At 41.3% G+C, this 24,438-nt stretch overlaps 1 protein-coding gene across 4 annotated transcripts in view; it reads left to right on the forward strand.

The window, feature by feature from the left end:
- PRKG1 (protein kinase cGMP-dependent 1) overlaps positions 1-24,438 on the forward strand; it is a 1,269,228-nt gene that overhangs the window by 637,864 nt on the left and 606,926 nt on the right. The gene's annotated exons all lie outside the window — the stretch shown is intronic.

Here is a 24,438-nt window from a genome sequence, read left to right on the forward strand (position 1 = left end):
CAAAACTTCAATTATGTCTTATTCCTTCTTGAAGGAAGGAAAAACCAGAACCTACCTTGGGTATTTGGTGAAAAAACAGAAGCTAGTACTTTAAAAAAAAACAAAAAAAAGGTTGTCCTCATGTCATCTCTCTGAATTAAACCTGTTTTAGTTAAGTCTGGTAAAATTGGGAATCTGTTGGACCCATTCTTCATGCTTTTCATGTGTTTAAATGTTAATAAATCATCTCTTTTTCCTTTCACTGAGAGACTTGGATAATCTCAAATTCTTTGATTATCGTACTGTTCACCGTTTTGGTTTCTCATCTTTGTTTCCCGTTTGAAATTTCTCCACACATTCTCAGCACAAGGAAGCCACTCATATGCACAAATGCTCTCCTGTTGGGTGCACAATCAATAAAACAAACAAAACAAAACAATCAGGTTCTGTGTTTGGAGTTGTGTATCTTCCCCTCCTTCCTGGGTGACTTGTGAGACTCCATGCAAGTGTATAAATCTGGGTTGAAGAGAACATTGCTGATGGTGTTCATGATTTAGGATAACCATGAAATCAAGTCCTGGGCCACATGCCCAGTATCTAAACTAAGTCCAGAAGGGCTTAATTGGAATTAGGCACTGAGCCTAGAAGGACTTTGTTCAGTCGCAACTTTCTGGTTCCAATGGATTCATGTTTTGTAGAAATATGTGTTTGGGGGCTGGAGGGAAACAGAGCCTTAGTATGGACGGACGGGGGAGCATAAGACACTAACCAAGAGAAGAAAGGTTTAAAGAGGAGGGAATCTGTGTCCAGCATATAGTAGATGCTTGGTAAACATTGCATGGGAGGGCATTCTTCAAGGTAAACTGTTTTTTATTCCCCCCCCCCCCATTAAGGATACTGAGAAAATATTTGCAAGGCTGAATTAGGACACAGAAATATCAGGAAATAATTGAGCACATTTAGAATATTTATTTCAAATGAGAACAGCAGGCTCTGACAGAACATGACCCTTCCTGATTCTGTATATGATAAAATCTTCTTCTTGGTTTTGTTTTCCGGAGAGTTCACTTCTTTATGACTCTGAATTTTCAAAGGAGAGAAGTCTATTAAGTATCATTTGTTTTCATTCTTCTTATTCTGGAAAAGTAGATTAAATAACAAATAGAGAACTTTCAATTCTTTAGTGATATGTCCTGTACAATAGATTGTTTTTAGTATCTTAGACCATCTGCTGAGACAGCAATAACCCCACTACCAGAGAATAAGCATGGAGATAATACAGTGGGATTGTGAAACATATATCCTATCATGAAATATGGAGAGTAATGAACAGATAATGACTAGGGGACCTGTAAATACTGCTAATTTTATTTGCAGTGCTGTTTAGATTTTCAAGTGCTATGGACTTTGGAGATATCGAGGCGTGATTTCTTTTTAAAAATTAGATATGGATATGTGCAGCTATTAGGGAATGGAGCCTGGAATCTTCTAGGATGTAGGCACCATCTTGGCACTGAGGTTTTAGATGTGCGAGATAAAGCCAGCTACCGTATCTGTTTCCAATTCAAGTGTTTAACTACCGTAATAGATTATAGTATGTCTTTGGCCACAAGCTGTATTCTGGATTCCAGGATTCTTACCATATTTAATTAAATATGCTCACATGACTTTTCACTGTAAGAAATATCGTAGTATGGTTAAATAATAAGTTCTTTTTTTAAGTGAGATTATGAAATAGAGTGATTTCCCTGGTTTTAATGAAAAAAAATAATTGATATACATCACGGTATATGGTTAAGGCACATGGCACGGTGGCTTGATGTATAATGTCCTCTTAAACCAGTAGTGCCGTAGGCAGTGAGTGACCTGCGGGGTATCAGGAATGTTATGTATAAATTCCTCCTGCCTCCAGCTTTTGACCACACTTAGTCTTGCTCTCTGAAGTTGCCCCCAATACGTGTGCATTTGTTCACTGAACAAACTTTGCATTGCAAGCCTGTTAGGTGCAGGGCGTTATGTTGGATACCAAGCTCCATAGACAAAATCCACCTCTGTATTCCAGTGCCTGGAAGGTTGGAAGACCTCAGTGTCTGTTACCCTGAAATCATTCTCTTGCTGCCAGAATTTGTGTAATTCAGACTCTCTCAGCCCTGGTCTTAGCTATGAGAAGAGCCTCCCTATTCGTATGACTCTATTTATACACCTAATTTCCTTTCAGCTTATCCTGTGTGCCACAGACAGACTCTTCCTACAGCACAACTCCATGATCGTGTTGTCCACCTGATGGTGACCCTCTAGTGAGTTCACAATACTATTCGTACTTCTCATTCTGGATGTGCAAAGCCTTCAACAGTTTGGACCCAGCAAACCTTTCCACCTCCTCTCTCATCATCAGCTTTAATAAATCCTATACCGCAGTGCCAGTTTGATGAGCAATATAGGATGGCATAAGTTCAGGGTCAAGAACAGAGACTGGGAAGCCTGGCTGCCTGGCTCTAAATCCTGTTTTTTTTTCCAAATTCTGATTGTGTGACCTTGGGCAAGTTGCTTCAGCTCTCAGTTTTCTGAAACTGGGATAATGATGGCTTGTACTACCTAGATTTGTTGTGATAATGAAATGGGTTAATGTTTGTGAACCATTTAGAACAGAGCTGGGCCCATATTAAGCACTCAGCGATAGGTGGTACCTGCTATTATTTTCTTCCCCTTCATGCTTTGCTCTTGTTATTTCCTCTACTTGGGAAGCCCACTTCACCCCCTTCCTCCCACCGTTCGCTGCCAACATGGAAATCCTACCTGTCCTTCATATTCGAGTTTAAATGGTCTTTCTATTGATCTGGCTGCAGTCTGTATTCAACCACTAAGCTGCATCGCCTCTGCCACAATAACGTGAAAACTAATCTCACGATGAAAACCACTTTGTTTTCAGATAAAATATAAGCAGAGGTACAGATATTTGGGATTTGTTGAAGAATTCCAATAACATCGTTCATGATATGCAGGGCAATGCTGAATGAAAGGTTGTGGGCTTAAAAGGTAGTATTTTAATCTCTGAGCACCAGTCTTAATAATTAAGAGTCAAGTGGTCCTTGTGCTCCAGGATTATGGACTTGTGCAGAAGACCCTGCAAGTAAAGCGTCATCAGTGTTCTTTATTTTGTGGTCAAAGAGGTGTTTAAGTGTGCCTTTCTTTAACCTTGAGGATCATGGCCCATTCTTGAAACACTCTGCATTCTGGCAAGCCATTATTAGTTAATGGAGCGGAAGATTTTTGATTCATTAAAAGGTGGTTTGTAAAGTTTTTAAGCATAAGTTTCAGGTAATTTTGGAACCCATTTGTAAACAGGCTTCCTGAAGGCGAATGAAGAGGAGACTTCCTGCTGAACTTCAGCACAAGGGACTGCCCTCCTTTGCAGGGAATGAGACTTGATCTCTCATTACCTAGGGGCTCCAGTGTAATGGGCTTCTATAAAAGGCAAATCAAGTGTTTGTCAAGAGGGAGGATAAATAAAGGGTGCTACACAAGTTTCTTGATCGCAGAAATGGAAATCAACTCGAGCCACTAAGCAAAGAGGAATATGTTGGAAACTTTGATGGGACCAACAGCAGGCTAGGAGACAAGGCTTGGACATGAACTGGAAACAAAAAGAATGTGAGATCCTTGGAAGTAGGAAGTACGGGCTCATTTAGTAACAAACCCATCCCCTTGATGTGCAATGAATTATATCCAACTGTGCTTTCATTCTTGCATCATTGGACTGAAATTTCATCTCTTGGAAGAGAGCAACTCTCTTTACCAAGTCTAAGTTATGTGCTCATCCCCCATTTCTGTTGATAAACAGAGATGGGGGAATGTCACCTCTGACACCCAAAGTGAGAGTCACTTTGATTAACATACCCCTCCCCCCCAGGGCCATCACAATATGGCAGGAGTAGTTGCCCCAAGGGTGGTCTTAGCAGTATGAGGAAGAGAGAATGGACATAGAGCAGCCACAAAATGACAAATGTTCACTCCAGATCCTGGAGGGAGGGGCAGGGGAATTGAAAAGTAGCCTGACCAGTATGTTATAAATCCCTCAGGACCTTGCCTTGACCCAGACACGGTCCTTTGTCACGGTGAAAAATGACAGAAAAATTTAGCCAACTTTATCTTCATCTATAAGCATAACCAATGAACAGAAATACATTTTAACTGAAGAGCAGAGGGCAAAATTAAAGTGACCCAAAACCTAGCAGTAGCTTTTGCCATTGATTTCTGCAGAATGTTTTTCCTAATTGCTGGGTGTGTGTTTTGTTTTTTTTTTTTCTTTCACAGTTTTCAAAAATAGCATCTCCTTGATATAAAACAGGGGAAAGAAATCTCCATTTTTCTATCCCCCTGGAGACATTCATCTTCTTACCTGTCCAGATAATTAACACACACACACACACACACACACACACACACACACACATCTCCAAATCATCCTACTTTGAAAAACATATATCCTATTTCTTCTTTTTTCATGTTGCCAGAGTACAGTTGAAGAATAGATTGTGAGAAGGAAGTGAATAAAAATGATGGAAAAGAGTGCAGAGAGTGGATTCAGAGGGGAATTGAGGGAGGGATGTTTAGAGAGCTCACCCACAGCAGGTGGCACCATTAGCAAATAGATCAGTTGGTCTTAACCATTCTTCTCGCAGGAAGGGCTCTCTGGCTTGCCACAGGGTCTTTGAAGTTCTTGAGCTTATGCAAGCATTATTTGGTCTAAATTCCATTCCATCAAGCCCAACTAAACTACTGTAGATCATTTACCCACTGGTATTGGCAAGATGTTGGGCACGGTGGAGAAGTGAAGAAAACGGAACACCATTCCCTTCCTTGGGGTTTAAACCATGTTGTAAAATCTCCCATTTATATCATGAACTAGAGCAATACAAAACCATTAGGTATTCAGTACAGCAGACAGTTAGGACTATGGGATTTGCAGAAGGGAGAGGTCAGCGCTCTGAGATCATTAGGGAAAGCTTCCTGCAGGAGGGGAGAATTGAACCAGATCCTAAAGAATGGATGGGATTTGATCCATAGAAGGAGACAAGAAAGGGGAATATCACGGCAAAGGCATGGACCCTGGCTGGGGAAATTGATCCAATCTTTTTCTTCCATCAATATGAGAATACATAAGGATTGCCATTTAAGTTTTGTTTATTTATTTTGCGAGAGAGATGGGCAGGAGGGTGGGGTAGAGCGCGAGAGAGAATAAATATCCTAAGCAGGCTCCACACTGTCAGTGCAGAGCCCATTGTGGGGTTCAGACTCACGAACCTTGAGATCATGGACCTGAGCCAAAACCAAGAGTCAGAGGCTTAGCTGACTGAGCCACCCAGGGACCCCAGGATTTTTATTTAAAACACATATCACAGGCATGTCATTCCTAAACCTAGCAAACAATACAGTATAGATGATCCTTTAAAACAAAGATAATGCTTAACTGCACACCATTCCTTCCATAACCCTTTAAACTTAATGGTATTACTTTTAAGAAAAAAACACTGTGATTTCAAAGAGTTGGGTTTTTTTTTAGCCTATGGTTGAGGATAAAATTATAGCGATGATGCCAATGACTCATAGTTTATTAAATCCCCTAGAGCTCAGTGTATTATGTTGAGGCCAGATCTGTTTGATAGAGAGTCGTAACAACACCACCCTTCCTTTTCTACAAAAGGAAAACAGTCAGAAACATGGCGCTAAATGAAATACTAAATCTTCTGTCCAACCACGTCAGCGTAGTCATGAGGAAGATAGAGGGGAGGTCTGGCTTGGCTCACTCCCAGTGAGGTGAGCAAGCAAGTTACAGCTGCCCCCTCTTTTTTATTGTAGCCTGTTTTTTAAAATTATGATGTAACTGGTGACAGACAATATCATTCTGAGTAGTTCAGCCCTAGTTCTCTGATCTTTTTCACAGTTTTAAAGAAAATTCTCTTTTGCCTTTTTATTATGTCTAGATAGGTCAAAGCGTTCAGAGATACAGGGGGAAAATGTAATTTTTTTTCTATCTAAAGAATAGAGGGATTAAATAGTGGATGTGTAAACCAATGGCCTCGATGGTCAAGAATCAGACTAATTTAAACTTTAAGTGGAATTATTGTTGGATTATTAGGGTACAGGATGGAAACATAGATCTTGGTTTCATCGACTAGTAAATAGCCTGAAAAAAGGAGGAGCATTGAGGTATGGGTTAACAATGCTGATGCTTCTCTGCAGGTATATTGGAATTGTATGGTTAAGTAAATGCATGGCAGGTGGTGGGAGCCATATTTCTCTCAGTTAAGATTGGGAGTTTATAGGTAAGCAAGGGGAAGAAGCTGGAATGATCTACGTAGCAACAGAGGAGCTGGAAACATCAGTATGAACTCATATTTAGTTTAACGTGAATACAGATGGTTACGTACAGAGACATTTATAGATGTGCGTATATACAAAGATTTGTATACACATATATATTTCCTTGCTCTGTCAACTGAGAGGAGCCAGAAGTAACAACACTTCCAGGGACATCCTGGTGGCTCAGCCTGTTAAGCATGCAAGTCTTGATTTTGGCTCAGCTCGTGATCTCACAGTTGGTTAGATCGAGCCCCACTTTGGGCTCTGCGCTGACAATGAGCCTGCTTGGGATTCTTTCCCCTCCTCTCTCTGCCCCTCCTCTGCTCCCACTCTCTCTCTTTCTCAAAATAAATAAACTTTAATAAAATAGTTCTCAATTTACTTTTAAGTTACTACCCAAGTGGATTTAACCTCAAAAGGATACATTTTAACTGTAGTTTCTAGAGGTTGGCAAAATATTTCTTATAAAGGACCAGCTACTTCATGTTTTAAGTTCCAGGGCCCAGATGGTGGCCTCACACCCACTCAATACTGTCTTTATAGGGAGAAAGTAGCCTTGGCCAATACAGTGATGCTAGGGGTGTCTGTGTTCCAATAAAGCTTTATTTACAAAATGGCATTTCGTATCTGGCATAAGGACTGTAGTTTGCTGACTCCTGATTTACACTGTAATATGAATGTTAGTATAAAATGAAATTCAGATTATATCAGTGATTTTCAGATTGTTTTGCATAATCTAAGAAGCTCATCAGAAGGCACTTATGGGACAGAATTGGAGATGTAGCCAGGTGGGAGCAAAGTGAATAAAGCTCACAATAGCCCAATATTGCTTCCAGCCAAGAAGTCTGCTTTAAATATTTTATTCTATTTTATTTTATTATTTATTTTATTTTATTATTTATTTTATTTTATTATTTATTTTATTTTCTATTTTAGTTTAGTTTAGTTTATTTATTTTGAGAGAGAGACAGAGAAAGTGAGTTGGGGGAGGCGCAGAGAGAAAGGGAGAGACAGAATCCCAAGCAGGTTCTGCCCTGTCAGCGCAGAGCCTGACGTGGGGCTCGATCTCAGGAACCGTGAGATCATGACCCGAGCTGAGATCCAAAGTCAGACGCTCAACTGACTTAGCTACCCAGGTGCCCCAAACATTTTTATATAAGGGGGTTCTATGTAAGGTTTTCTGCAGGAGGCGATATTAAATAATAGTTAATAGAACGGACTCTAGATTCACATTGATTGCTTTAAATTCTAGCTCCTCTATGCCTTATTATCTTTATAATCTTGGTCTGTTCCACAGTTTGTAAAATTGGGATAATAGTATACCTGTGTGTATTTGAAATTGCAGTGAAAGTTGAGTAGAAAATGTTGTAAAAAGTGCTTTGGGGATATTAATAATACTGCATGTATGACAGTTTGTAGTGAAAAATGAGCAAATATGTATTAAGTACTTATCAGACTGAATGGTACAAAATAATTGCTTATTTTTACTGCACTCATTACTAGTAATAACATCACCAGCAACAACATCATTTAAAGAAAAATAACTTGGAAACTACTAGTTCTTGTGGTCTCAGTTGACCCTGGTTTTATGGAAATCTGTGCATTCTCAACCTTTCTCTGCTGAAGAGTTTGCTTTCTTCCCTCCCCCCTCCCTCCCTCTCCTCCTTCCTTCCTTCCTTCCCCCCTTCCCCTTTCCTTCCTTTTCCTGAGTTTGTAGGGAAGAACAGCAATCATTGAAATGTGAGATTTCTCAGTTGCAGTTTCTAAGAATTGCCCCAAAGCCTGATTGTGAAGCTAGCCCCAAGCCGACCCAAATGTTTACTGTTCTAAAGCAGAGAGCCAAAAGAAAATCACTTAGTCAGCTGTGACATGAGGAGCCAAAGTGACACCAGTATCAGAATGAAAGACGGTCATCTTCTGGACTCTGGGAGAACAGTGTCTGCCCTTTTGGATTCTGGCCCACCGGATACACATCCCCAAAAAGATTGGGGAAACAATAAAACAACTTAGAAAAGAAAAAGAAATTTTCACAGATGTCTTTGCAAATATTAAACACAGTGGAAATACGTAGGTCAATTATTTGCTTCATTTTCTGAATGTAACGCGAGGACTCAGTAATGAGATAGAATGTCGAGGGAACTGGTGACAGCTCAATGTCAGGATGTGTTAAACTGAAACTAAGGCAGAAGAGTTGATCTTTTCTGTCACTCCATGTACACAAGGTAAACCTCTTACACTAAAGAGAAGCACTGTCTTTTCTCTCTCTTCCACTTCTGGGAAACTTCATGGTGTTCTCTTGGAAAAGCTCCCATATTAACACTAATGAGTATGGTTAGGCCACACAGCTAGTGATGATGGAGCCTGCATTTTAGTCCAGTGTCACCTTCTACATCCCGTTGATGTCTCTTACCATATCTTCCTCTGCCATTTTAATACCTTTCTCCCCCACCTTCTGAAATCAACTCGAGCTAAAATAAGAGAAGGGACTGATCTGAGTGGGTTGAGGAGATAGAACCGGAAGTCCCCCCTGGTCCTGATGGGGCCTCCATCCTTTCTGACTCTTCCGCATCCCGATCTCTCGTGATACTCTCCTGACCACTGGTGTTTCTGTAAGTGAAAGGGACCACGCTTTGTGTCTTTTCCTTCTCTAAATCCAGGGAATGGATTGCCCAGAGAATTGGTTTTGAAATACATATTTCAACAAAGGTGGGAATCATCCTTTTGGAGGTGCAAGTATCAACACGTACTTCCTCTTCTGTCAGCTGCCAGACTCCCAGGTGCCACCTCTGCTAGAAGTGAGATTGGACTTCCCCCAATGAGAATTCATCTCAGACCTTCAACAAATGGGATCAAAGGGATTCGTGCCTGGAGAACTCATTCATCATGTCATCTTCTTTGCACATTACACATTCCAATCTATCAGAAATCAAGGGTTGGCCCAAATACCTTCCTCAATAACCACAGACTGAGAAGCTTTTGAATTTCTCAATTTAAATCTTATTACAATTTCCTTTCTGATGTTTTGTGTTTGCTTTATGTGGGCTCTCTATTAGCTTTGAGTTTGACTTTAATCCTAGAATTATAATTTGCCATTTCCTCAAAAGCTTGCTCATTTGTTGTGTACTGAGAGTTTAAAGGTGCGTGTACATGTGTCACTTTTATCTTTGTTGTGGTCTTTTATCATAGGTAGTAGAGCAGGGATAACATGACAGGATATTGGTGGTGTCCCCTTTCCTTGATATCTCCTTGTGTTTTTTTTTATGTATGTAAATGTACTCAGGCTCTTTTGAAATCTTTTCTACTTCAAAAAACAAGTTTAAACCATGTTAATGGCTTCTTATTCTAGAGCACAGTAGGCTGAAACACAAAATATATCTTGTGCTAGCTAATGATCTAATCTTGTTTAACAGGAGCTTGCCTTCCATGTCTCCCACGCTCCAAAGATACATTCCTAGTAAATTAAATTAGGTGTAGTATTCACATACAAAATTATATTCTTTAATTGCTTGTTACCATGTTTTTAGGGAAAATTTTAAAAGATGAAGAATAACCCAGAAAAGTGGTTTTGAAAATACATATTAGAGTTATATATTCTTGCCTAGAGGATGTTTCCATTATGAAGCTGGTAACTGAGTAGATATAGTTTGTGTATTTCATGCCACACATATATAGCACAAAATTTGGAAATACTAGGAACTCAGTGAAGTGAAAATGGAAATCAGTATAGGCATGCCTTAGAGATAGTATGGGGTTTGGATCCAGACCAGCAATAGAGTGGACATCACAATAAAGCAAGTCAAAGGAATGTTTTGGTTTCCCAGCACATAGAAAAGTTATATTTACACTACAGTGTGTCTAGTAAAAAGTGTCTAAAAGTGTCTAGTGAAAAAATGTACGTATCTTACTCAAGAAGATAAATAAATAAAACTCTGGGGCACCTGGGTGGCTCGGCCGGTTAAGTGTCCAGCTCCAATTTCGGCTCAGGTCATGATCTCACAGTTGGTGGGATCCAGCCCTGCATCGGGCGCTGTGCTGAATATGTGGAGCCTACTTGGGATCCTCTCTCTTTTTCTCTCTCTGCCCAGCCCCAACTCGCATGGTCTTTCTCTTTATCAAAATAAATAACATTAAAAAATTGTTTTTTTAAAAAAAAAACTATACTGCTAAAAAAAATCCTATCATCTGAGCTTTCAGGAAGTTGTAATCCTCTTGCCGGTGGAGGGTCTTGCCCTGGTGTTGATGGCTGCAGGCCGATCAGGGTGGTGGTTGCTAAAGGTTGGCGTGTCTGGAACAATTTTTTAGAATAAGACAATAATGAAGCTTGCCACACTGATCTACTTTTTCTTCTAGAGAACTATTTCCCCGTAGCGTGTGATGTTGTTTGATGGCATTTTACCCACAGAACTTTTTTTTCCAAAACTGGAGTCCATTCTCTCAAACACTACTGCTGCTTTATCCACTGAGTTTTATGTGATATTCTCAGTCCTGTGTTGTCATTTCAACAATCTTGACGGCATCTCCACCAGGAGTAGGTTCCATCTCAAGAAACCACTTTCTTTGCTCGTCCATAGAAGCATCTCCTCGTCTGTTCCAGTTTGGTCATGAGATGCGGCCATTCAATCCCATCTTCGGGCTCCACTTGAGTCTAGTTCTTTGGCTCTTTCACCACATCTGTGGTTACTTCCTCCCCTGAAGTCTTGAACCCCTCGATGTCATCCATGAGAGTTGGAATCAACTTCTTTCAAATCGACGTCAAATGTTGATGTGTTGGCCTCGTCCCTTGAATCACAAATGTTCTTAATGGCACCTAGAACGGTGAATCCTCTTCAGAAGGTTTTTCTTTTTCTTTGCCCAAATCCGTCAGAGAAGTCACTACCTATGGCAACTGTAGCCTTATGAAATATATTTCTTAAAGAGTAAGACTTGAAAGTCAAACTGACTCCTTGATCCGTGGACTGCAGAACGGATGCCGTGTTAGCAGGCATGGAAACAACATTAATCTTATCGTACATCCTCATCAGAGCTCTTGGGTGACCAGGCGCATTGTTAATGAGCAGTAATGTTTTGGAAGGAATCTTTTTTTCTGAGCAGTAGGTCTCGACAGTGGGCTTGAAATAGTCAGTAAATCATGTTGTAGACAGATGTGCTGTCGTCCAGACTTTGTTGTTCCGCGGATGGAGCACAGGGAATGGAGACTGAGCATAATTCTTAAGGGCCCTGGGATATTCAGAATGGTAAATGAGCATTGGCTTCAAACTAAAGTCGCCAGCTGCATTAGCCCCTAACAGAGGGTCAGCCCGTCCTTTGCAGCACCGAAGCCAGGCATTCACTTCTCTCTAGCTAGGAGAGGTCTAGATGGCATCTTCTTCCGATACAAGGCTGCTTCATCTACGTTGAAAATCTGTTGTGTGTAGCTGCCTTCCTCAATTAGCTCAGCCAGATCGAATGAACTTGCTGCAGCTTCTACATCAGCGTTTGCTGCTTCCCCGGGCACTTTAAGATGATGGAGACGGCTTCTTCCCTTAAACCGCATGAATCAGCCTCTGCTGGTTTCCAACTTTTCTTCTCTAGCTTCCTCACCTCTTTTAGCTTTCATGGAATCGAAGAGAGTTGAGGTCTGGGTCTGAGTTAGGCTTTGGCTGAAGGGAATGTTGTGTCTGGTTTGACCTTTTATCCAGAGGACTAAAACTTGCTCCACATCAGCAATAAGGCTGTTTCACTTTCTGACTATTTGTGTGTTCCCTGGGGTCACGCTTTTCATTTCCTTCCAGAGCTTTTCCTTTGCGTTCACAACTGGGCTCGTTGTTCGGCTCAAGAGGCCTAGATTTTGACCTGTGTTGGCTTTGGACGTGCCTTCCTCACTAAGCGGAATCGTTTCTAGCTTTTGATTTAAGGGGAGAGATGGCCAACTCTTCCATTCACTTGAACGCTTAGAGGCCACTCCAGGGGTGCTAGTTGCCTAACTTTAGTCTCCGTGCATAGAGAGGCCTGAGAAGATGGAGAGAGGCAGGGAAGGAAGCGCTGTGGCCTGTGGAGCAATCAGAACGCACACACGTAACATTTATTAAGCTCTCTGTCTTCTATGGGTGTGGCTTGTGGCGCCCTGAAACAATTACAGTAGTAACATCACAGATCACTGATCACAGATCAGCAGAACAAATATAATAATGACAACGTTTGAAGTATTGCAAGAATTACCGAGACGGGACACAGAGACACAGAGTAAGCAGATACTGTTGGGAAAAAATGGTGCCGGTAGACCAGCTGATGTAGGGTTGCCACAAAGCTTTCCTTAGTGAAACATGTAGTGTCCGCAAAGTGCGATAAAACAAAGCACAATAAAATGAAGTCTACTTGTATACCAGTGCATTCGGGTGTGGAAACTCCAGGCTGCTTTAGTGAACTCCTTTTACATTCCAGTCTTCTGCTAGGTGTTTTCATGGCTGTATATGATAAAAACTAATATTTATCAAACATTTATTACATATCAGAAATTATGCCGGGTACCTTTTTTTTTTTTTCTCACTTCTTTTATTTATTTTTTTAAATTCAAGTTAGTTAACCTACCGTGTAATATTGGTTTCAGGAGTCGAACCCAGTGATTCATCACTTACGTATGACACCCAGTGCTCCTCCCCACAAATGCCCTCCTTCATGCCCATCGCCGATTTAGCCCATCTCCCTACCCAACACCCCTCCAGCAACCCTCAGATTGTTCTCTGCATTTAAGAGTCTCTTATGGTGAAATTACAGGATATTTATCTTTCTCTGATTTCACTTAGCATCCATGTTGTTGCAAATGGCAAGATTTCATTCTTGTTGGTCACTGAATACTATTCCATTGTGTGTGTGTGTGTGTGTGTGTGTGTGTGTGTGTGTGTGTGTACCACATCTTGGTTTTCTTTTTAATTTTTTTAATGCTTTTATTTATTTTTGAGACAGAGACAGAGCATGAGCCGGGGAGGGGCAGAGAAAGAGGGAGACCCAGAATCCAAAGCAGGCTCCAGGCTCTGAGCTGTCAGCACAGAGCCCAACACGGGGCTCGAACTCAAAGGCTGTGAGATCATGACCTGAGCTGAAGTCAGACGCCCAACCAATGGAGCCACCCGGGCGCCCCTACCACATCTTCTTTATCCATTCGTTAGTCAGTGGACATTTGGGCTCCTTGCATAATTTGGCTACTATTGACACTGCTGTAAACATTGGGGTGCATGTGTCCCTTCGAATAAGGATTTTTATATCCTTTGGATAAATACCTCATAATACAATTGCTTGGTGATAGGGTGTTTTTCATTTTTTGAGGAACCTCCGTACTGTTTCCCGGGGTGGCTGCACCAGTTTGCATTCCCACCAGCGGTGCAAAAGGGTTCCTCTTTCTCCAGGTCCTCTCCAGCTTCGTTAATGTTAGCTATTGTGACAGGTGTCAGTCAGGTGGTATCTCATTGGGGTGTTGGTTTGTAGTTTCCTGATGACGAGCGATGTTGAGCATCTTTTCATATGTCTGTCAAGCCTTCTGGTTGTCTTCTTTGGAAAGTGTCTGTTCATGTCTCCTGCCCATGTCTTCACTGGATTATTTGTTTTCTGGGTGTTGAGTTTGCTATGTTGTTTATAGATTTTGGATGCTAACCCTTTATCTGGTATGTCATTTGCAAATATCTCCTCCCATTCTTTTGGTTGCCTTTCGGTTTTGTAGATTGTTTCCCTCAATGCGGGGTACTTTTTATGTACTTTCAAATGATTTTTTTTGGGGGGGGGGAATATAGCTGCCACACAATGTGACGTTAGTTTCAGGTATACAACATGGTGATTTGACCTCCCCATACGTTATGCTGTGCGCACCTCAAGCATAGCTACCATCTGTCACCATGCAACGCTACGGCAGAACCATTGACTCCGTTCCTTGTGCTGTGCCTTTCATCACTGTGACTTCTTCCTTCCATGACTGGAAGCCTGTATCTGCCACACCCCCTTCACTCACTGGCTGCACCCGTTTGCGTTCCCAGCAACAATGGTGAGGGTTTCTTTTTCTCTAACTCTTCTCCAACACTTGTTATTTCGAGTCCCTTTTGTTTTAGCCTCTCTGACTGGTGTGAGGTGATCTCTCATTATGGTTTTGATTTATATTTCCCTAAGGATGGCGATGCTGAGCATATTTTCATGTGTCTGTTGGGCAGCTGTGTGTCTTTGGCAAAATGTCTATTCAGGTCCTCTGCCCATTTTTTAATCAGATTTTTTTGGCCGTTGCTTTATAGAAGTTCTTTATATAGCTTGAATGTTAACCTCTTACCAGGCATGCCTCTTGTGAACATCTTCTCACATTCGGTACATTGCCTTTTACTTTTTTAAAAATTTTTTTTCAACGTTTTTTATTTATTTTTGGGACAGAGAGAGACAGAGCGTGAACGGGGGAGGGGCAGAGAGAGAGGGAGACACAGAATCGGAAACAGGCTCCAGGCTCCGAGCCATCAGCCCAGAGCCCGACGCGGGGCTCGAACCCACGGACCGCGAGATCGTGACCTGGCTGAAGTCGGACGCTTAACCGACTGCGCCACCCAGGCGCCCCATTGCCTTTTACTTTTGTTGATGGTGTCCTGTGCTGTGCAGAGGCTTTTTTATCTTGGTGTGGTCACAATAGTTTTTGTTTTTCATTTGCTTTGGTTTCTCTTGCAGCAGGAGACATATCTAGAAAGATGTCGCCACAGCTCATATCAGAGAGATCACTGCCTGTGCTCTCTTTTAGGATGTTTATGGTTTCAGATCTCGCAGTTAGGTCTTTAATTCATTTTAGGTTTATTTTTGGGAATGGTGTGAGAAAGTGGCCCAGTTTCAGTCTTTTGCATGTTGCCGTCCAGTTTTCCCAGCACCATTTGTAGAACAGACTGTCTTTTCCCCATGGGATACTCTTGCCTCCTTTGTTAGAGATTAATTGACCATATAAACATGGGTTCATCTCGGGGCTATCTTGTCACATTGATCAGTGTGTCTGTTTTTGTGCTGCTACCATTCTGTTTTGATTACGTTTCTATGTCCTATTTCATTGAATACTCACAAAGATCTCACGAGGTGGTTTTATTATTATGCCCAGTGTACATAGAGAAAGACAGGTGCTTTAATAGTGCCTAAACATTCATCCTAGGTCAGGTGGTGTGCAGGTGGCGGGGTCAGGGTTTGAATCCGAGTCGTGTAATACTGAGAGTCTTAACTACAATATCCTGCTTCAGACTCACATGTGTGCAAACTATGACGCTACCTTTCTTAAGCTGACCACCTACTGAAGGAGAGAAAACTAATATAAGGAAAAGAAGACTGCTCTCAAAGTGAAAGCTGAGGGAGTCAATGAACTGTCATAGACGGTGGGGCACGTAGAAGGACCCTCGGAAGATACAGTGACGTCAAAAGCAATTCCCGATGTAGTACCAGTGAGGAGACCAAGAGCCAGAGGAGACCAGCCCGTTTCAGTATGCACGGAAGAAGATGCTGGGAATATCGTGGGACGTCAGGCCAGGTCAGAGGTCCTGTGCCTGCAGGAGAGTTGTGTGTCTGTTTTGTGCTATGTGCTGTTGGTGGCAAGCAGGTGGTGTGAGCGGTGACTGTCGCGGGGTCTTTGGCTTCCCACAGCATGGAAGGGATCGTAGTATTGCCTGAGGAGCCAGGGGGATGAATCCAGGCCTGGCAGAGTGTGGCCATTGGCACAGTGAACAGACGACGCTTCAGCTGTCCCCGGGCAGAGCAGAAACGTTAGCCTTGGGGGGCCAACAGTTCTGTCCCAAACACAGGGGTCCTCTGCTGTCTTCGGGGCCCTGTCGGTCAAAGGTGTAAAGCAACAGCAAGCCACAGGTGTTTTAGAATGAGACCACCGGAGAACTCTCCACATGCATTGTGCAGCCTTTCTGCTCTGCGTTCGATCTGGCTCTTTTATGTTATTTTCTGCCAATTGAAGTTCTCAGCAAAACACGGGCCACAAGTGCTTCTGTTCTAAGTGTGCTTATTGTATAACTTGCACACTCTTAGAAGTCCTAGAAAGTGGTTGAGTTCAAAGGCTGGGGGTGGTCTGCAATGAAGAAGGGGCACAGATAAACCCCAAAAGGACAAGATTCCCTGAAAAAAATCCCACACGAGGATGACCGTTCACACAGATGTGCTACAGGAGGGATCGTCGTGATGTGGAATGGTCAGGTGCATTTTCGCGGTGAGTCTTAAGGGAGCCTTCGGAGGATGATGAGGATTTCTGTAGGCCCGGAGCTGCTGCGCCATGGGGCTGGGAGAGCAGCATGAGCCAATACCCGGGGAGATGAAGAACCTGCCACAAATAAGAGTAATTGTTCTCAGGCAGCATAAAGGGTTATGATAATGTGATGACTGAAATAAGATGACTCAGTTACTTGGAAATATGAGTCTGGAGGACAGGGGAAATTTACAAGTATGAGTAGAACTCGTCAGGAGCGGAAGCCTGGGTCATCAACAAAGCAGATTCCGGTTTATGAGGCTTGAAGCCTCTGCAATTTGGTGTGTCCTGTACAAGGAAAAGAATGAAAAATTACAAACGCAGACTAGCCAGAGGCCGTCACAGGCCCTGGAGGGAGCCTCTGAGGTAAGAGACTGTGAATCCTCAACTTCATCGGTTTAGCGATGTCGCCTCTGACTAGACTGTGCTGACCAGTGGAAACTTAACAGGAGCCACATAGATCATTTAAAAATCTGTTCCTCATGCACACTAAAAAAGGTGAAGATAAACGTGAAACTCTATGTCTTATTAAATCTAACTGATCTGAAATAGTATTTGAATATGGAATCCATATAAAATATAGTAAGGAGATACTTTACATTTTTCCCCCCTGCTACGATCTTTGAATTCTGGTGGGTATTTCATACAAACAGGAGATAAGGAGCCAGAAGTAGCCACCTTTCAAATGTTCAGTAGCCTCGTGTGATTGGTAGCTACCATAGTAAAGAATGCATGACCACAGTCTTGTTACTCTGCGTGACCCTTGGGGGCAGCATTCATCATCATCGTCACCCACGAGCTCGTCAGAATGGAACATCTCAGACCTCACTCCAGACCTCCTGAGTCAGAATATGAGTTTTCAGTAAGGCTCCCAGATGATTCATATGCCCATTAAAGTTCAAAATGTGCTGCTCTAGAGAACTAAGAATAAAGTCTGAAAATTCTTGCAGAAGGAAGACTCGAAGAAGCCCCCAAAGAAGCAGTGTTGAAAGCAAATGAGATAGTGGAGCCAGTTTCTGGACAGCAGTGACAAATGACTCAGCAGGGTTGAAGAAGTGGGTTAGAAATAAACAAACAAACAAAAAAAGCAGAAGCAGACCTTTAGATACAGAGAACAAGCTGATGATCGCCACAAGGGAAGCAGGTGGGGGGGATGGGCAAAATGGTTGATGGGGAGAGGGAGGTACAGGCTTCTAGTTATGGAGGGAGTAAGTCATGGGGACGAAAGGCTCAGGACAGGGAATACAGTCAATGGTGGTGTAATAGGATTTCATGGTGACAGATCATAGCTACATGTGTGGTGAGCGTAGCATAGCATTTAGAAAAGTCGAATCACTTCGTTGTACACCTGAAATTAATGTAACATTGTGTGGCAACTATACTCGGTTAAAAAATCTTAAAAAAAAGAGCATTAGAATTGACAACTGTCATTGTCAGTATCTGAATAATAGCAGTCATCATCATCATCGTCATCATCCTCTGTAACCCATTGGTAAACTGAGCAATTTTAGGAAAGAGGTGAAAACAGAACTTGAATGTGAAAGGGCTAATGATGAGCCATAAAGCAAGTTGAGCTTACTTTTGGGCGGTGAAAAGGAAAGACACAGGCATGAAGCTTATCGTGGTCTATAGAAACAGCAGAACATCATTCAAGGAGTAGTTGCAAGGATTTTTCAGCATAATTGTAAAGTGCTCATGGCAAAGGCTTCCCCCTTACCCTTATTCTATCTATCCTTGATACCCAAGTTCGAATGATGGTAACTGATCACACAGCACCTGCAGAATACATTTGGAACGATTCTGAACCTTTATGATGGAAAAATTCGTTATGTAGATTCAGAGCTAGAAATGAAAAATGATCCTCCTTAAGCTGCTTAATTGAACACCTTTCTGCCTGTGGCCTGGTTAGTGATGCATGTTGTGGCTGACAGTGGCTTGACCAGAAAGCGTGCAAGTTTTGCAATGCGTCATGACTTCAGTGAGTGCAAAGTATTTCATTTTAAGAACCTCTCTCATTACGGTTGCAAATGTTATTTACTCACTTTTGCTGTGGTTTTATCTTCTGTTTTTTTGGATAAATGTTTTTGATTGGAATATCAATGAAATATTAGGGTTCAAAGAAGCCTGTTTTGTTCTGTGAGCACAAAGATGTTGTTGTTAGAGTGGATTTTCCAGAAGGTCCTTGGTTGAGTTTACAAACTCAGTGCTTCCGTGTATAACGGAAAGCCCAGACATATGAAACCATGTGTTCCACTTTGTATTTCCATAATCAGGTCAATGTCTGGAACACACTTGGCACTCAGTAAATGCCACAAGGATGGATGGCAAGCTGGATGGATGGTTGAATGCATGGATGGATGAATGGATGGCATAGAATGGATGAGGGAGGGAGGGATGGCAATACAATGGTTATTTCCCTCCTTACAGTAGATCCAAAAACCATTGCTTTTAATATGTTTGGTTATTTTGATTAAATAAACCCCTTATTTCAGTGATGCCCCTAATTCACTTGACATTCAAAAGTTGAGGTTGCCTTTTTTTGGAAAAAAATTTTTTAATATTTATTTTTTGAGAGAGAAAGAGACTGAGCATGAGCAGGGGAGGGACAGACAGAGAGGGGGAGACATAGAATCCAAAACAGGCTCCAGGTGTCAGCACAGAGCACAACATGGGGCTCGAACTCATGAACTGTGAGATCATGACCTGAGCCGAACTCCAATGCTTAACCGACTGAGCCACCCAGGTGCCCAGAAGTTGACTTTTTAATGCTGCTTGATCTAATTAAGAGTTTATTTCTGTAGATAAGAGCATAAACAGATAGGAACTGGACACTATAAATTATGTGAAAATGGTCTTCTCTGTCTTTAGAGTATCCTTTTCTCAAGGAGAAAAAGAGCAACAAAAAATAACCATTAAAATGACTTCTTATACTATATCCCACTTCTGTCCTTTGTAAACAATGAGCGCGCACAGAGAAAATTTTGTGCTGCGTGATCTGACCCAAAAATGTGATACAAGACTCATCTCGTGGTGGTTTTCGACACTGGTCATTAAATATACGTGGAATATACACTGTGTGCCAATTACTGTGCTTGGCCTTGGAAAATACAGTTGGGAAAGACTGTTCCTCAACTCACTTTACTTACGTACAGCTGCTGCATGGTCAGATTATAAAAAGTACAGTAGATGAATGAGTCAGGGGCATGAGGAGCAAATCGAGAATTCTTACTGGGGGATCAAGGAAAACTTCAGAGATGGGGATATTTTCATCGAGCCGAGAAAGATGGAAGGCCGAGAACAAAGGAAGAGAATTTCAGACAAAGCAACGGCAAGTTCAAAAGTGCAGACAGAGGATTCTCTTGGGGTTAGTGAGGAACGTACAGAGGCCGTAAGTGCAAAGTCTGTGGGGTGGAGTAGCCCAGAGCACTTAAGCTGGATCTGGCTTTTGAAACACTGTAGCCTCCACCAGGAAGTTTGATTTTTAATCTGTGCTACACAGGCAACTATCAAATGTTTTTGAGTAGCACAGTGGTATGATTAGATTTGGTTCTTGGATGATAAATTCTAACAGGTGCCACAGGAGAGGGACGCGGTGATGAAAACGGAACCAGAAAAACAGCAGTCAGGAAGGGACATCAGTGGAAAAGACCACAAATCCGCGGCAGATTATGGAGCCAGATGTGGCGAGACTGGAAATGGCCAGATTTTAATTTGAGAAGGATCGCAGACAACAGAGATGCTTCCCGCTTGAGGAACAGCCCGGATACCACGGCTGTGGCCGAGAACTCTGAAGGATCCAGCCAACGGCCAGTTTTTTGTTCTGCGTATGTCACTAAAGGCTTCTTCCCATAACTTACTTCTGCCTCTCTGCCTTTACAATGCACTTAACAATTTCAGAGAAAAACATATATATATATATATATATATATATATATATATATTCCTTCCATCAATTTTATGTTGACCCTAATGCTGTTCCTAAAATGCCTTTTTGATATGCCTCTACAATGCTGTAGGTAAAACATTGGTCCACACTGCAGAAATGGTAGAGGGTTATTAGATCTCTAGTCAGTTATCAGGTGTTCTGCACTTCAAAGAAAGGTTGAAAAGACATCCAGTTGATATTGAATCTGGTCCTTTGTTTTTCTTTAGTTTTATATCCCTAAATTTTTTGTGAATTTTAATAGAAATGTTATCATGAATATTTTTTGAGATAAGCGACCTTAGTGGGCACATTTTGCGGGCACATGACTTATATTTCCTTCAAGTGAAGTAAATTACAAAATTAAAGCAGAGGAATTTCAAGATTACTAAGGAATTTCATTCAATTTGATGAAACATGCATTGCAACAAGAGGTCATCAATGTGGGAAAAATGGAAACAATATCATTATTCAGGAAAAAAAATCAAACTAATAATTTCTCTGTTGTTTGGCCCATCAATTCATGAATTAATTTCAAGAACCAAGTTTTAAAAGTAAAATTATTTTTCTTTCATTATTTTTATTTTTTAGTAAAATTTTTTTTAATGTCTATTTATTTTTGAGAGAGAGAGAGAGAGACTGTGAGGAGGGGAGGGGCAGAGAGAGAGGGAGACACAGAATCCGAAGCGGGCTCCAGGCTCCGAGCCGTCAGCACAGAGCCCGACATGGGCCTCGAACCCATGAACTGCGAGACCATGACCTGAGCCGAAGTCGGACGCTTAACCGACTGAGCCACCCAGGCACCCTTTCTTCAAATATTTTAAAATTAATATTGAACATTTCTTTAAGTGTGTTTTGCAGACAAATCCCCTCCTTTATGATACTGTCCTAGCATTGACCTTTGATGGCCTGCTACCCAGTTGAAATACATATTCTTATGAAAATTATTAGTCTTTAGGAAATAAATACAATCTCGTTGTTCAACTATGCCATCGTCATTGAGCTGAAAGCATTTTTGTGGCTATTCTGTTGAACTGCTAGTCCAACCCTGGGAGTTTTGTGTTTTTGTGTTACTATTCCCTTTTAGAGGTCTAGAAACTGAGAATCAATGAGATGCCTTCTTTGAAAATGGGTCTTGATTCACTGAGTTTTCAAAACTGGGTCTTCATTCAAAAATGGGATGAACAGGGGTGCCTTGGTGGCTCAGTCAGTTGAGTGACCGACTTCAGCTCAGGTCATGATCTCACGGTTTGTGGGTTCGAGCCCCACGTTGGGCTCTGTGCTGACAGCTCAGAGCCTGAAACCTGCTTCGGATTCTGTGTCTCCCTCTCTCTCTGCCTCTCCCCTGGTCATGCTCTGTCTCTCTCTGTCTCAGAAATAAATAAACATAAAAAATTTTTTTAAAAAATGGGATGAACATTGGAGGCAGGTAGGCTGATTGGTTATTTCCTTTTGTGTAGTTGACATACAATGTGACACCAGTTTGAGGTATACAATGTAGTGACCCAATATCTCTGTCCCTTACGTGTGCTCGCCACCAAAGTAGCTGCCGTCCGTCACCACACAGCACTTACAGTCCCATTGACTATGTTCCCTATGCACTTCCTTTTATGCCCATGACTTATTCATGCCATAATTAGAAGCCTGTGTCTCTCTTTTCCCACCCCTCCCCTCTAGCAACTATCAAGTCGTTCTCTGTATTTATAGGTTTTAATCTGCTTTCTGTTCGCTTATTTATTTGTTTTTTAGATTCTACATGTAAGTGAAATCGTGTGGTATTTGTCTTTCTCTGACTGAGCCATCTCACTTAGCATTAATACCCTCTGGGCCTATCCATGGTGTCTCAAATGACAAGATCTCATCCTTTTTATGGCTGAGTAATATTCCATTTTATGTATATATATGTATGTGTACACAAACACACCTATACACGCACATCTTCTTTTTCCATTCATCTGTTGATGGACACATAGATTGCTTTCTGTCGTGGCTATAGTAAATAATGCCACAATAAACATGGGGATGCACGTATCTTTTCAAATAGTGTTTTGTTTTCTTTGGATAAATACCCAGTAATGGGATTATTAGATCATATTATATTTATATTTTAATTTTTTGAGGCATGTCCATACCGTTTTCGACAGTGGCTGCACCAGTGTGCGTTCCCACCAACAGTGCATGAGTGTTCCTTTTTCTCTACATCCTGGCCAAACCTTGCTACCTCTCTTCTTTTTGATTTTAACCATCCTGACTAGTGTAAAGTGGTATCTCATTGTGTTTTGGGTTTGCTTTTCCCTGATACTGAGTGATGTTGAGCATCTTGTCACGTGTCTGTTGGCCATCTGTGTGTCTTCTTGGGAAAAATGTCTATTCAGGTGCTCTGCCCGTTTTTTAAAATCAGATTGTTTTCCTGGTGTTGAGTTGTACGAGTTCTTCATATAGTTTGGATATTAACCCCTTATCAGATGTACAGTTTGCAAATCCCTTCTCCCATTCAGTAGGTTGGTTGCTTTCTCATTTTGTTGATGGTTTTCTTTGCTGTGCAGCAGCTTTTTATTTTGCTGTGGTTTCAATACTTTATTTTTGCTTTTGTGTCCCTTGCCTCAGGAGAAGTATGGTCAATGCCAAAGAAATTACCAGGCAGACTGATTTAAGTCCTAAGTCTGTATGTATTTAAACTTCACGAACCTCAATTCTCTGATTTTTAAAATAAAGAAAATACCTATTTCAAGAGATAATTAATAAGGCTAATTATCTTCCTTTACAGTGACTTTTGTGGATATTTAATAAGGCAAGTGCTGAATATGAATTCTTTGATTTTATAAAAACAGATCAGGGGCGCCTGGGTGGCTCAGTCGGTTGAGCGTCCGACTTCAGCTCAGGTCACGATCTCGCGGTCCATGAGTTCGAGCCCCGCGTCAGGCTCTGGGCTGATGGCTCAGAGCCTGGAGTCTGCTTCCGATTCTGTGTCTCCCTCTCTCTCTGCCCCTTCCCCATTCATGCTCTGTCTCTCTCTGTCTCAAAAATAAATAAACATTAAAAAAAAATTAAAAAAAAAAACAAACAGATCACCCTTGCCCTCTGACCTGTAAACATTTACAAGATGCCCATAGTTGGGAACAGAAGGCTGTGGTGCTCAAGGTATCCCATCGGCCTCTCCAGCCACAAATGTTCTTCAGTGCAAGTCGGCTGCCACTTCCGATGATAAGTCTTCTCCTTTTCATTAGGAGCTAAAAAAGAATATCCCGTGAAATTCACACTTATAACAATGTGAATCATTATTTGGATGCAATTAATTTGTATATTATATGACAATATAGAAAGGTTGAGCAACTAAAAATCTAAATGACAGGGAAAAACCTAAAGCAAGCATTATGAAGAAAGGAAAGTTAATTTTTAACACATACAAATTAAATTAACAAGGTGTTTTATTTGCAACATGAAATGAGTTGATTATTTGGCAATGAAGACACTTTACACTGCCTTACCCAATATAATTAATTAATGTTAAGAATTTAAAGTTCCATATTATGCTAAATTGCTACTTTACTCGTTAAATCTGATATTTTCTCACCTAATCATCTGAATCCTGATTTAGAGACCACGTGATCAGTAAACCATTATCCAACCACAGAAAACATTTCATTTAATTTTTTTATTTTCTCCTTCATAAGCCTAGGGTCTCCTCTACACCCAACCATACATAGTTGGTCAAGTTTTTATAACTAGGGTATGAAGAGAGATGAAATTAGCAAATGAATTTTGATTTTTAGATTGTGTCATTTCAACAGTTTTTCTTTCTTCCTACACTTCCTTCCCTCCCTTTGTTTTTCTCTCTCTCCATTCCTTCTTTGCTTTGTAAATAAAATTTATCCAGTGTTTCCATTTCTGCTCTGTAAAAGACATTATATTAACTTCTAGTCTAAAGAGAAAATGAAAGTTTAAGAAA

Source organism: Neofelis nebulosa, chromosome 13, assembly GCF_028018385.1.
Source record: "Neofelis nebulosa isolate mNeoNeb1 chromosome 13, mNeoNeb1.pri, whole genome shotgun sequence".
In the NCBI taxonomy this organism is placed as follows: domain Eukaryota; kingdom Metazoa; phylum Chordata; class Mammalia; order Carnivora; family Felidae; genus Neofelis; species Neofelis nebulosa.